An 11,169-nucleotide genomic window follows, 5' to 3' on the forward strand; every position below is an offset into this window, starting at 1 on the left:
TTAAAACAAGAAACCAGCTATTACAGATAAGATCACAATAGCTATTACAGAAGTAAGTCTTGGACTAAGTAACACCAAGATTAGCTTCAATATACCTGCACACTTAATAAACTCGTTAGAACCACAAGTAAACTGATCCAAACGGATCAAGTGCAAAACAAAGAGGGAAAAAAGAGAGACAGAAAGTAAGGAACAATAGATCGAAGAAATTGGCTCAGACACCCGCCAATAACAGAGATCTATTCACAGGAACACAGATCCAAGGGAGCACCGAAGGTTTCAACCGAGAACAACCTCACGAACCAGAAACCAGCCTCTGATCTCTCCCACGCACCAGATCTACCCTTCCAACCGAAGAAATCTCACAGAAACTCTCACACAAAGAAACCCTAGATTTCAGAACTCAGGAAACCGAACTGGTTACCTTCCACACTTTTCTCACCAAAGATCAAACACTACTACAACATGAAAGATCTTAGAGAAGAACACTGAAAATCATCACAAGGATGAAGGGATCACTCAGAGAAGCTAAATCGCCAGAGAGTGTAGAGAGAGAGAGAGTAGTTAGAATCAAACGGCGCAAGGGAGAGAGGGGGAGATAAAGGGTTTCACAGTAATTGGGCTAGGGCAAGCATAAGCCCAAAAAATCACCTGGGCCTAATTAACTAAAGCCCAAATGATGTCCACCAAATAACAACCCATAATAACCAACAAATATATATGTATGTTATCCCTCAAATTCCCCTAATTTAAATTTTAAGTGCCAAATATTGTGCGTAGGTTAAATTCATAACCAATAAAATATGTCTAAATCAAAATCTAAGTTAAAATTGGTGCATCTTATTGTTTGTTTATAAGTCTAAATTAAGTTTCCAAATAAGTATACAAAAATATATGAAAGAGTTACGACACTACGAATTATATTTATAAATCTAAGAATATTACTAAGTGAACATATACCATAATAAAAAAACTGGGCACTCTCATATTGTCTAGGAGTCCTGTGCTGTGCATTTCTTCTTTTATTAATTTAAATTTTATTATCTTTAAAATTGTGTTTATTTTAGATTAGAAACAAAAACTATTTTTTAACGATTTTGAAAAACAGTGATTGACACTAAGTTGTGGTGTTTAAACTTGCATGCATAATTCTTATAGATACAATACTTTTGTTTACTGTTTATATATACTTGTGGTTTGTGTTTTGTGGATATAGCTCAATGAAATAAATAGACGAGTCAGTAGAGTGCGAATCCAACAGATTGTTAGGTTGCTCTTGTTAGCCGTTTTGACTCCAACTTTCACGCTTTGTGTTTTGTACCTATTTTAGCCTCATTTTTATGAAAACTAAATGAAATAGTAAAAAATTTAGTTTATAGAAATATAAACATTAATATTCCATCTGTCTCAAAAGTCCATCCCATAAAAAATTTGAAAACTAATTTTCTTCTAATGAAGTGAGATTCATTCTCCATTAACAATATTTTAATTATTTTTTCTTTCTAATTTTCTCTTAATTTATAATTGTGCATTAAAACATGTACTCAATCAAAAGTGCATATTCTTGGGATAGAGGTATTAAACTAAAATTGAGCAATAATCTATCAATTCATAGCAAAGTCTAAAACCTAAAAACATGCGAAATTCATGTGGATCTTAGGATTGCTTTCAAGAAGACTTTTGATGTTTTTTGGAAAACCTCCTAGAAAGAGTTTCTCCCTATTATGAGTTAGAGATGTTATCCTTGAATTCCATAGACTATGTTGGCAATGTTGCTAGTTGAGTGGGGCTTTGTTAGTGGTTTGTCCATAAATTTGTATTAGGATTGTCCACTGACGGGCTCGGAAACGAGCAGATTAAGATTGGATCAAGTTATATGGAGGATAACTGAATCGGTTGGACCAGTTAGCAAATTTTCGTTGCCACTTAATCGAATCAATCCTCGAACCGAAACGCGCCGAAGATAATATTTATAACTCCCGATTTCCTTTAACAGTAAAGCGGCAAGTTCGGGGTCGATCCCACAAAGAAGTTGGTGTGTCGAGTGTGTGAGTAGTGAACAGTGGGGTTGGCTGCTGCCACGCTTTAACTTGAGAGTTTTAACTACGGTTTTTATCTAGGCAGAATTCAAACTAGCTAGCTTGATCAACGGAAATTTAAACACTGGGTCAAGTAAATTGCAGGTAATTACAGAAAAGTAAATGCGCGATTTAAAAGAGAGAATAACTTCGATTAAACTAAGATACGATTACAGTGTGAAAATAAACTAAGCTAACACTTCGAAAATAAAGAAAGCGGTAAACTGAGAAGAATCTCAGCGGGAAACTTAAGTTACGCCGACAGAAATGGTTATTCTGCAGCGCTCCCTTCGGTCGCCCTTTTAACTACGCTATCTAAGCTAAACTAGAGATCTGAACTAAACTAAGCTAAGAGAGCACAACTAAGCTAAACTAAGCTAGAGAGCTGAACTAAGCTAAACTAGGCGGAAAGTAAAGTCTCGGATACTTTCTTGTGGTGGCGCAGCCTCTATTTATAAGCTCGATTCGGCCTCCAGTTGGATAACGATCTTGACAGGGAATATTCACTCATGCAGAGGATGAACGACTCATTGATTGCTACGTGCTCTTTCTTCTAGAATAACGACGCTTTTGGATAACAAATTTCTGATCGGTTCGTCCTGGCGTCTTCACAAGCTGGCACGTGTCCCCTTCTAGAACGACGTCATGGGTAACAGAATGGTGCGCCACATCCAGCTCATTTCCTCTCGTTTTCCTTCTAGAAACCAACGGTCCCCACTTTAACTGCTTGACCTCGCCCCTAGATCAACTCCCCCGATTTTTGGCCTTTTTCGCCTTTTGTACGTGCTTGATCAGTTCGGCCTTGCTGCCTTGGACAAGTAGCATTTCTGCACATTTTAACACTTGTTTGCGTGATAAACCGATCAAGTAGTATATGTTTTACCCCCAAAACCGATGCATGAAATGAACCTTATCAAACTGCTCACACTTAAAACACACTTGTCCTCAAGTATAAAGAGAAAGAAAAAGAAAGAGAAAAAGATAAGGCAAATTTCAGACATGGTTTACTTATTTCACAAGCAAAAGAAAGAAGAACAAGAACTAAAAACATGTATTCACATGTATGCATTGGACCGAATAATTTTCCAACAATCATACCCGAGGTCGAGGTCATACCATTAACCAGTAGCTTATGTTTTTGCTTTTTCGCTTCTGCTTGATCAAGAAGTCAGCTTGTCAAGATTGCTCAATTTAAAAACCACTGTTGGATTCACTCAGTCACTCATTTCTCACCAAAGATGTTAGGACTGTTTACTCGGTATTGCTACAAATTTAATACTCTGAATCGGACTGCACAAGATAGTTCCTTAAGGTCTTTGTTTCGGGTTGTAACAGGGCTCAGGGGTAGTAACTTGTTAGGGTAGGGTCCTAGGGGTTCTAAGTTTAAAAGAGAAAATCACATGAGTCAAAAAGCCAAAGATTTGACTAAACTTGCTGGATCAAATTTGGGGTGTTTATTTCTTCTTCCACTTGATGCTCCTTTTCGGTCAATGTTGACCCTTAGCCTTATAACTTTCGGCTTTATTTTATTTTTTTCCTGGGTCAGGTAGCAACTATTTCCTGTCCCTTTCTTTTCTTAAACCTTTTCTCAATTTTTTTGTATGATCAACCTGATTGTCTAACTTGATCGACCCGGCTACCTTTTAATTTTTTTTTATTCTATTGCTATCCCATTTTGTTCCCCTTGATAAATTTCATCTCCTTGACCCTCTTCCCTCATGTGATACGAAAATTTTTGGTTTTAAGGTTTCAAAGAATGGGTAAGAGTGTATGGGCTCAAAGTGGCTAACTAAGGGGTGCCTTTAGTAATGAGGCGGGTTTGTGGAACGAAAGAAGAAAAACGGCTCAACAGGTTAAATCCTAATGCCTTTAGTCCTCACTACTTGTGCAATTTTCATCTCTATATTAAAAGTTAGCCTCTCGTAATTTTTCTTTTGTAAAGAGTAGTAGAAAGTGTTCTACTTTTGGCTTATAACTCACATATAGAGAGGCTTCACAGTTGGTTTAGAAATTGAGCGATTCCATCATACTTGCGTCATTCGAATTGATCAAGTTTTTGCAATCAAGTTTTACATGTGAGCGTACTGAATCCTTTCTCTAACTCTTCCACGAAGTAATCAAGTCTTTCATTTATCCGATTTCATGCATATTTCCTATCTTATTGCTATCTAAAATTTGTTATTTTTGAAAAATTTTAGCATGTATGAATTTTCTGTAACTAACCCGTCCCCCCTTCCCACTGCATATGAGCTCGTCCTCGAGGGACTGGATGCAGTGGAAAGAAGGGTTAGGTACAGGCAATTTGCACAAAAACAAATAAGGGAAACTTCTCACATTTAGACCAAGCATTGGGCTAAGTGTGAGGCGGTGCCAATAATCAAAACATGCTAAGAAACACAAAACACTTAAGCAAAACTAAAAATAATTTTCCATAAACTTCTCACACTTAGTCTCGACTTAAAGCTAAGTGTGAGAGTGGAGTCAAAACGCAATTTGCACAAAGAAACATAGTTGAGGGTGATACTGTTGCCTTCTGGATGGTTGGATCAGGGGATGTTGCACGCCTTCCTTATAGCCTCCATTTCACAGGCCTTACTTATTGCCTCCATGGTTCTTACGTTTATTGGAGCTCCTCATCTTTGGAATTTTTATTCTTTTTCTCCTTGGGAGGGGAAGACTTATGCTGGCGGCGTTAGTGGACTTTCACACCTTGATTGGTATGGTGGTTCTTCTTCGGAGGAGGAAGAACACTTCTTTTCTCTGCTCTAATTTGGCTGCCTCCCAAAGTCTTGCTTGCTTCTGCGGCTGGCATGGTCCCTCGGTCTACTTGTCTCTTCTCATCCACCTGCTGCCTTGAACCTTAGCTTCAAGAAGGAGTTGGTTCGGAGTCTGGTGACGCGTCCTTTTCGGGATGGAGTAAACCTCTATAGTCAAAGAAAGGTTACATTCTGTCTCCTTCCGTTGCCATAGGGGATTACTAGGAAGAGGCACCCCTTCCTGAAGGTGCATAAGGTCCTTGCCACTGAGTAGTGACTTGGTATTCTGAGCAAGCATACCCTCCGTCGGTGGCGGCGTAGAGAAGTCCTTTGGTCGAGAAATTGTTTGGCGAACCTTGACGGCGATGTGTCTTTCCACGGGGTCAGCGCCGGCGGGAAAACTTCTGAGTAAGAAACCCACACGCCTTATGTCAGTCGGACTCATAACTGGGAGTGGGCCGATGACCCTAGGAGGTAATGAAGGGGTTCTGGTTGTTGGTGGGTTGGGCGGTAACAAGGATCTCTGATTATCACTGTTGATGCCAGCTCCTGAAGAAAACGAGGAGGTACTGGAAACTTCGAGTTGATTGTCCTTCATCTCTTCTGATTATGTTTACAGGTGATTTGCATTGGAGAGAATTAGATAAGGATAGTAAAGAGGTAGCTGATGGAAAGTGAGATCCGAAAGATCCCTTTTATGCTTGAGCTCCGACTGTTGAGATTCCTTCCTATCGAAGTCTCTGCGACCTTTCGCATACCGATGCGCCTTTTTAGAATGCCAGGTGGCAAAGCTTCCCCGACACGCTTCGTTCCTCTCTCTTCAGGGTGTCCTTTCATTTCAACAGTCGGCGCCGCCTGATACTCCTCTAATTACTGCACACTTCTTATCATCTCCTGTTTTTAATCAACTGAATCCCTGCACCACTAATTGAACTCAACTTGCACTGATCACATGGGCCATGACATCTCACATAATCCTACTTGATCAGTTTCTTGCTTTTACTTCCGACTTTTGATTTAAATAAAACTAAACCTACTAAAGACTATTTACACTAACAAGGGGCTGACCGAGTTTTCTTGGAATGTCACTTGATCAGATTAAGAAATTTAGACATTATCGATTGATCAAGCAGACTATCCATGAATACTCGATCACTCCTTTTACCTGTTTACTGGCGCGAGCTAGGCGTTGGTAGTGACATGTAGTCTACTACAAACGCCTCCCTTTTGTCCTTTCCGGGTAACCCTTCTTCCTTCAATCCGTTTCTACTTGCGAGCCTTGCCTTCTTGGATTCAAGTCGTTCCCAGCTATTCTGTCTTCCTTGATCAGTCCTCCCCTTTTGGTAGACCCGCTGTTTCTCAGACTTGGACTTGATAAAATACAAGTGCTTTTCAGGGATTATGTCTGAAAGGCCCCCCTTTCTTTCTTCCTGCAGAGCTCGGCGCTGGTGATTCGCCTCTGTATTTTCACATTTGTTCCTATCAACTGCCTCCCACTCAAATTCCTATAGGAAGAGTAACCATCTGATCAATTGCGGGTTTGACTTCTCCCTTGACGGTAGGTACTTGATGGCCGCACGGTTAGTATACACCAGCACCTTCAAACCAAGAAGGTGCTGTCTAAACTTCTCAAATGTAAAAACTACTGCCAGCATTTCTTTTTTGGTCGCATCATAGTTTCTTTGCACCTGACCCAATGTTTTTGACGCGTAAAGGACCACATGACTCTTCCATCGGATTCTCTTACTCAGTACTGCTCTGATTGCATGGTCACCAGCTTCACACATCCCTTCAAAAGAGTGATTCCAGTCAGGACCGCGTATCATAGAATAACTCCTGAATCGATCTCTTAGAAACGGGAACGCGGTCTCGCAGACATCAGGATATTTAACATTGCTCCGGGGTGACTTCGTCAGGACCGGTGCTCTTTCGGTGAAATCCTTTATGAGTCTTCTATGGGCTCCAGTGCGTCTTAACGATGCTCTGACCTCCTCTTGGTCAATGGGGTATGGAAGTTTTGCCGTGACTGCTCGAAGGTCCGACCAAGTTGAACTTCGCTTCTTAGGCATCAGCTGGGAGTGATGTTGGGGGAGTAGTTGCCTTGTAAGCGAGAGATCCCTTTTCAGCATTCCTTTTAGTGGGGCGGTTCGGTCTAGAGGTTTTTCGACCCTTCTCGGTTGGGTACCCTCTCCTGCCTCGGTGGGTCGCGATGGCTGGCAAAATTCCATAATTGCGCCCCCAACGGCTTGATCATCCCTTGCTCCAGTCATTGTTGCTTCAAGCCAATCTTCTGCCTCTCTCCTGATCAGTTTACTCTTAGTGGAGACAGATGGTGGCTCCTTGAAGGACTCCTCCATCGGATGCTTCTGTCTCCGAGGGCCAATGGCGTCTACAGTTTGTATGCTTTCTCTGTCCTGCAACCGTTTTGCAGCTTTATTAATTTTGACTGTAAGCCGCTCTCCTTTAAACTCCAAATTAATTGTTCCCTGGCGAACGTCAATGACCGTGTTGGCGGTGGATAAGAAAGGTCTCCCCAAGAGGATTCCAATAGACTCCTCCGCTCCTGGTTCCATCATCTTTATAGCAAAGAAATCCGCGGGATACATGAATCTGTTTACCTTGACGACCTCATCTTCCAGAACTCCCTCGGGGTAAATGCAAGATCCGTCTGCTAACTGTATTTCCATATTAGTTTCGACGAGCTTGGCATTCCCCAGCTTCTTGAATATAGAGTATGGCATAATATTGATGGAGGCCCCTAGGTCGCACATTGCGTGCTCTGTTTGGACGTTTCTGACGGAGATTGGGAGCGTAAATACCCCTGGGTCAGTTCTCTTGGGGGGAAGATCACCAGGTCGGACCATATTGGTCACTTCTTCTGCTTCGATCCTCCTTCTCTTTTCAGCAACCTATTTTCGGATGTCAGATTTTTCCTCCACTGTGACTTGATCAGAGGTGACGGATTTAGAGTTTGCATTATGACTGATCCTAGGTGTCGGAAAACTTGTAGTTGAGCTTTGATAAACTCCTTCTGATTTCAGGGACACTGTGTTGACGTTTTTCCGCCCTGCTGGTGGTTGCACTGTAGCCGGAATCTTTCCTTCATTACCTCTCAGCTCGCCCAACGATATGGCGACTTGAGATAACTGCTTGGTAAGCAACTCTAATGCAGCCCTCTGTTCCCTCTGGGTTTCCTGTATTTCACGCACCGCATCATTGGGCTGATGTGGAATCGTCATATCCCCTGGATTTTCATTTTGCTGCCTGTTATTTCTCTGATTAAATCGGCCTCCTCCATATCCTTGCTGATAGAAACCGGACGATCCATACTGCTCTGGTTGGCTCTGGAACTGGTGGTTTTGTTGGTTCCCTTGGAAGTACTGTGGAACATAACTCACTATTTGGTTACTTGACTGCCTTCCCTGGTTGCTATACTGGGGGATTTGGTGTTGGTATCCTCCCCAGTCTCCTTCCTTTTGTCGGCTTGACCAATTGGATTGTCCTCCGCTTGACCAGTTCCCTTGAGGGGCACTTGACCAACCTGCCTGACCCCCTTGCACTCTGTTTTCTCCAGTGTTTGGTCTATCCATGATTCGGGACGGCCAGTTGGACTGCCCGTTAGAGGAGTGCGTCTGCTGTGGAGGGGGTAGTTGTGGTTGGTTCTGATTTTGATCGGTCCATCTGAAGTTTGGGTGATCCCTCCATGGAGCATCTCTCTGCTTCCCCTGGATCCAGTTGCCATTTGCATTCCAGTGGCCTGCGGCATTCACTTGCTCAACCTCAGGGGGAAACTCGCAGTAGTAGTAATGATGTTCCTCTGGCTGCGGTGGTTGCAGCACATACTGCGTTTCTTTGGGTGCAGTTGGTGGTGGTGGTCTGGCTTTCTCCACTGCCTCCAGCAGCCTTTTCTCCATTTGCTCAAATCGAGCTTCTAGCTTTTCATCATTGAGCGCATCTACTGCGTGCACTGCCCCACGTCTGTACTGCCCTCGGGTTGTCTCATACGACTGCTTGGCCTCGATCAGCCTCTCCAGAATATTCTTAGCTTGGCTAAAAGAGATTTTTTAGAAATCCCCTTGAGTTGCGAGGTTGAGGTCGTTCTTGCTGTCCACCGTGAGTCCGCCGTAGAAGATCGAGTAGATCTCCTTTTCTCCTAGCTTGTGGTTGGGGCATGCTTGAAGCAGCCCTTGAAATCTGTCCCAGTACTGGCCGAGGGGCTCGTCGTACTCTTGTCTGACCTCTGTAATCTCCCTTTTCAAGGCACTTGTCTTTGATGCTGGGAAGAAACGGTCGAGGAATATCATGCGGAATTCCGCCCAAGTTCTGATGGATCCCTCTGGTAGCCTTGACAGCCATACTCTGCGTCCCCTTTCAAAACGAAGGGGATAGCCTTGAGCCTGTAATCTTCAGACGTGGATCCAGCCGGGACGAAGGGGATAGCCTTGAGCCTGTAATCTTCAAACGTGGATCCAGCCGGGACGGGCTGAATATCGCAGTATCGGTAGAACTCCTCCAGAAAGGCGTACGGACATTCCTTAGAGAGACCGTAGAAGTGGGTCAAGACGGTCAGCACTCCTGATTTGATAGCGATGGTCCGTATCCCAGGAGTGGCGGCAATGGCATGTGTGGGCTCCTTCTCATCATGAGCGTGCAAAGAGCTGATTCCCGAGTCGTCGATGACAACGGCCATCTCTGCTTCTGTTTGCTTTAGTGGTGGTGGTAGTGGGTTTTGCTGAGCTGCTGCTGCTGCCTCTAAAGCTGCTCTGTAACGAGTGGTAACTACGCCGGCTTCCTGGACTCTCCAACGATTGTTAGTTCTTCTATATATCAAAGGATGATTCCAGTAATCGCCTTGGTGGTACCTTCTCATCAACAGCAGGAAAAACAAATAAGAAAAGAAAGAAATAAACTATTTACTCCTACGCACTACACACAAACATAAAGTAACAACATGCTTCCCCGGCAACGGCGCTATTTTGGCGGGCTCGGAAACGCACGGATTAAGATTGGATCAGCGGTAAACTGAGAAGAATCTCAGCGGGAAACTTAAGTTACGCCGACAGAAATGGTTATTCTGCAGCGCTCCCTTCGGTCGCCCTTTTAACTACGCTATCTAAGCTAAACTAGAGATCTGAACTAAACTAAGCTAAGAGAGCAGAACTAAGCTAAACTAAGCTAGAGAGCTGAACTAAGCTAAACTAAGCTAAACTAGGCGGAAAGTAAAGTCTCAGATACTTTCTTGTGGTGGCGCAGCCTCTATTTATAAGCTCGATTCGGCCTCCAGCTGGATAACGACCTTGACAGGGAATATTCACTCATGCAGAGGATGAGCGACTCATTGATTGCTACGTGCTCTTTCTTCTATAATAACGACGCTTTTGGATAACATATTTCTGATCGGTTCGTCCTGGCGTCTTCACAAGCTGGCACGTGTCCCCTTCTAGAACGTCGTCCTGGGTAACAGAATGGTGCGCCACATCCAGCTCATTTCCTCACGTTTTCCTTCTAGAAACCAACGGTCCCCACTTTAACTGCTTGACCTCGCCCCTTGATCAACTCCCCCGATTTTTGGCATTTTTCGCCTTTTGTACGTGCTTGATCAGTTCGGCCTTGCTGCCTTGGACAAGTAGCATTTTTGCACGTTTTAACACTTGTTTGCACGATAAACCGATCAAGTAGTATATGTTTTACCCCCAAAACCGATGCATGAAATGAGCCTTATCATCCACATATCTAAAAACAATGATAGAATTTTCATAGAGATGACTCATCTCAAACATATAGGAAGACTAGTGATATCAAACATATAATAATAGACCCTTTTTAACAAAGGTCGTGAGGTTGAACTATGTGCCCTAGACTAAACCTTAGGATCTTTTAGAGCATTGATGATTGAGAACAAATAAGTTGTGGGGATGTATATGTGGGTTGGCCGAGTATTAAAGTGGTAATATCTGAGGCTAGAGATATTAAGTTTGAGTTTATTATGACGCGGTCGTTAAATACATATTCACTTGCCAATAATAAAAATGGTAGTTGTGGGAATTGTCTACCCATAGCCGAGTTTGCTTATAACTACACCGTCGATTCCACCACACATTACTCACTGTTTGAAATTGTTTATGGTTTTAATTTGTTAACTCCGATGAATTTATCCACTTTGAATTTGCCTTTTGTCTTTTATTTGTGACGTGGATAGTACTCCCAAAAGGCCAAATCCATGAACTTCAGGCTCAAGTCCAAGAGAATATCTGCAAGAGAAATGAGCACAACCTTCGAATGACTGACAAAGGGCACAAGGAGGCGATCTTCCAACAAGATGATTGGCTTTCAGT

This window comes from Salvia splendens, chromosome 2, assembly GCF_004379255.2.
Source record: "Salvia splendens isolate huo1 chromosome 2, SspV2, whole genome shotgun sequence".
In the NCBI taxonomy this organism is placed as follows: Eukaryota; Viridiplantae; Streptophyta; class Magnoliopsida; order Lamiales; family Lamiaceae; genus Salvia; species Salvia splendens.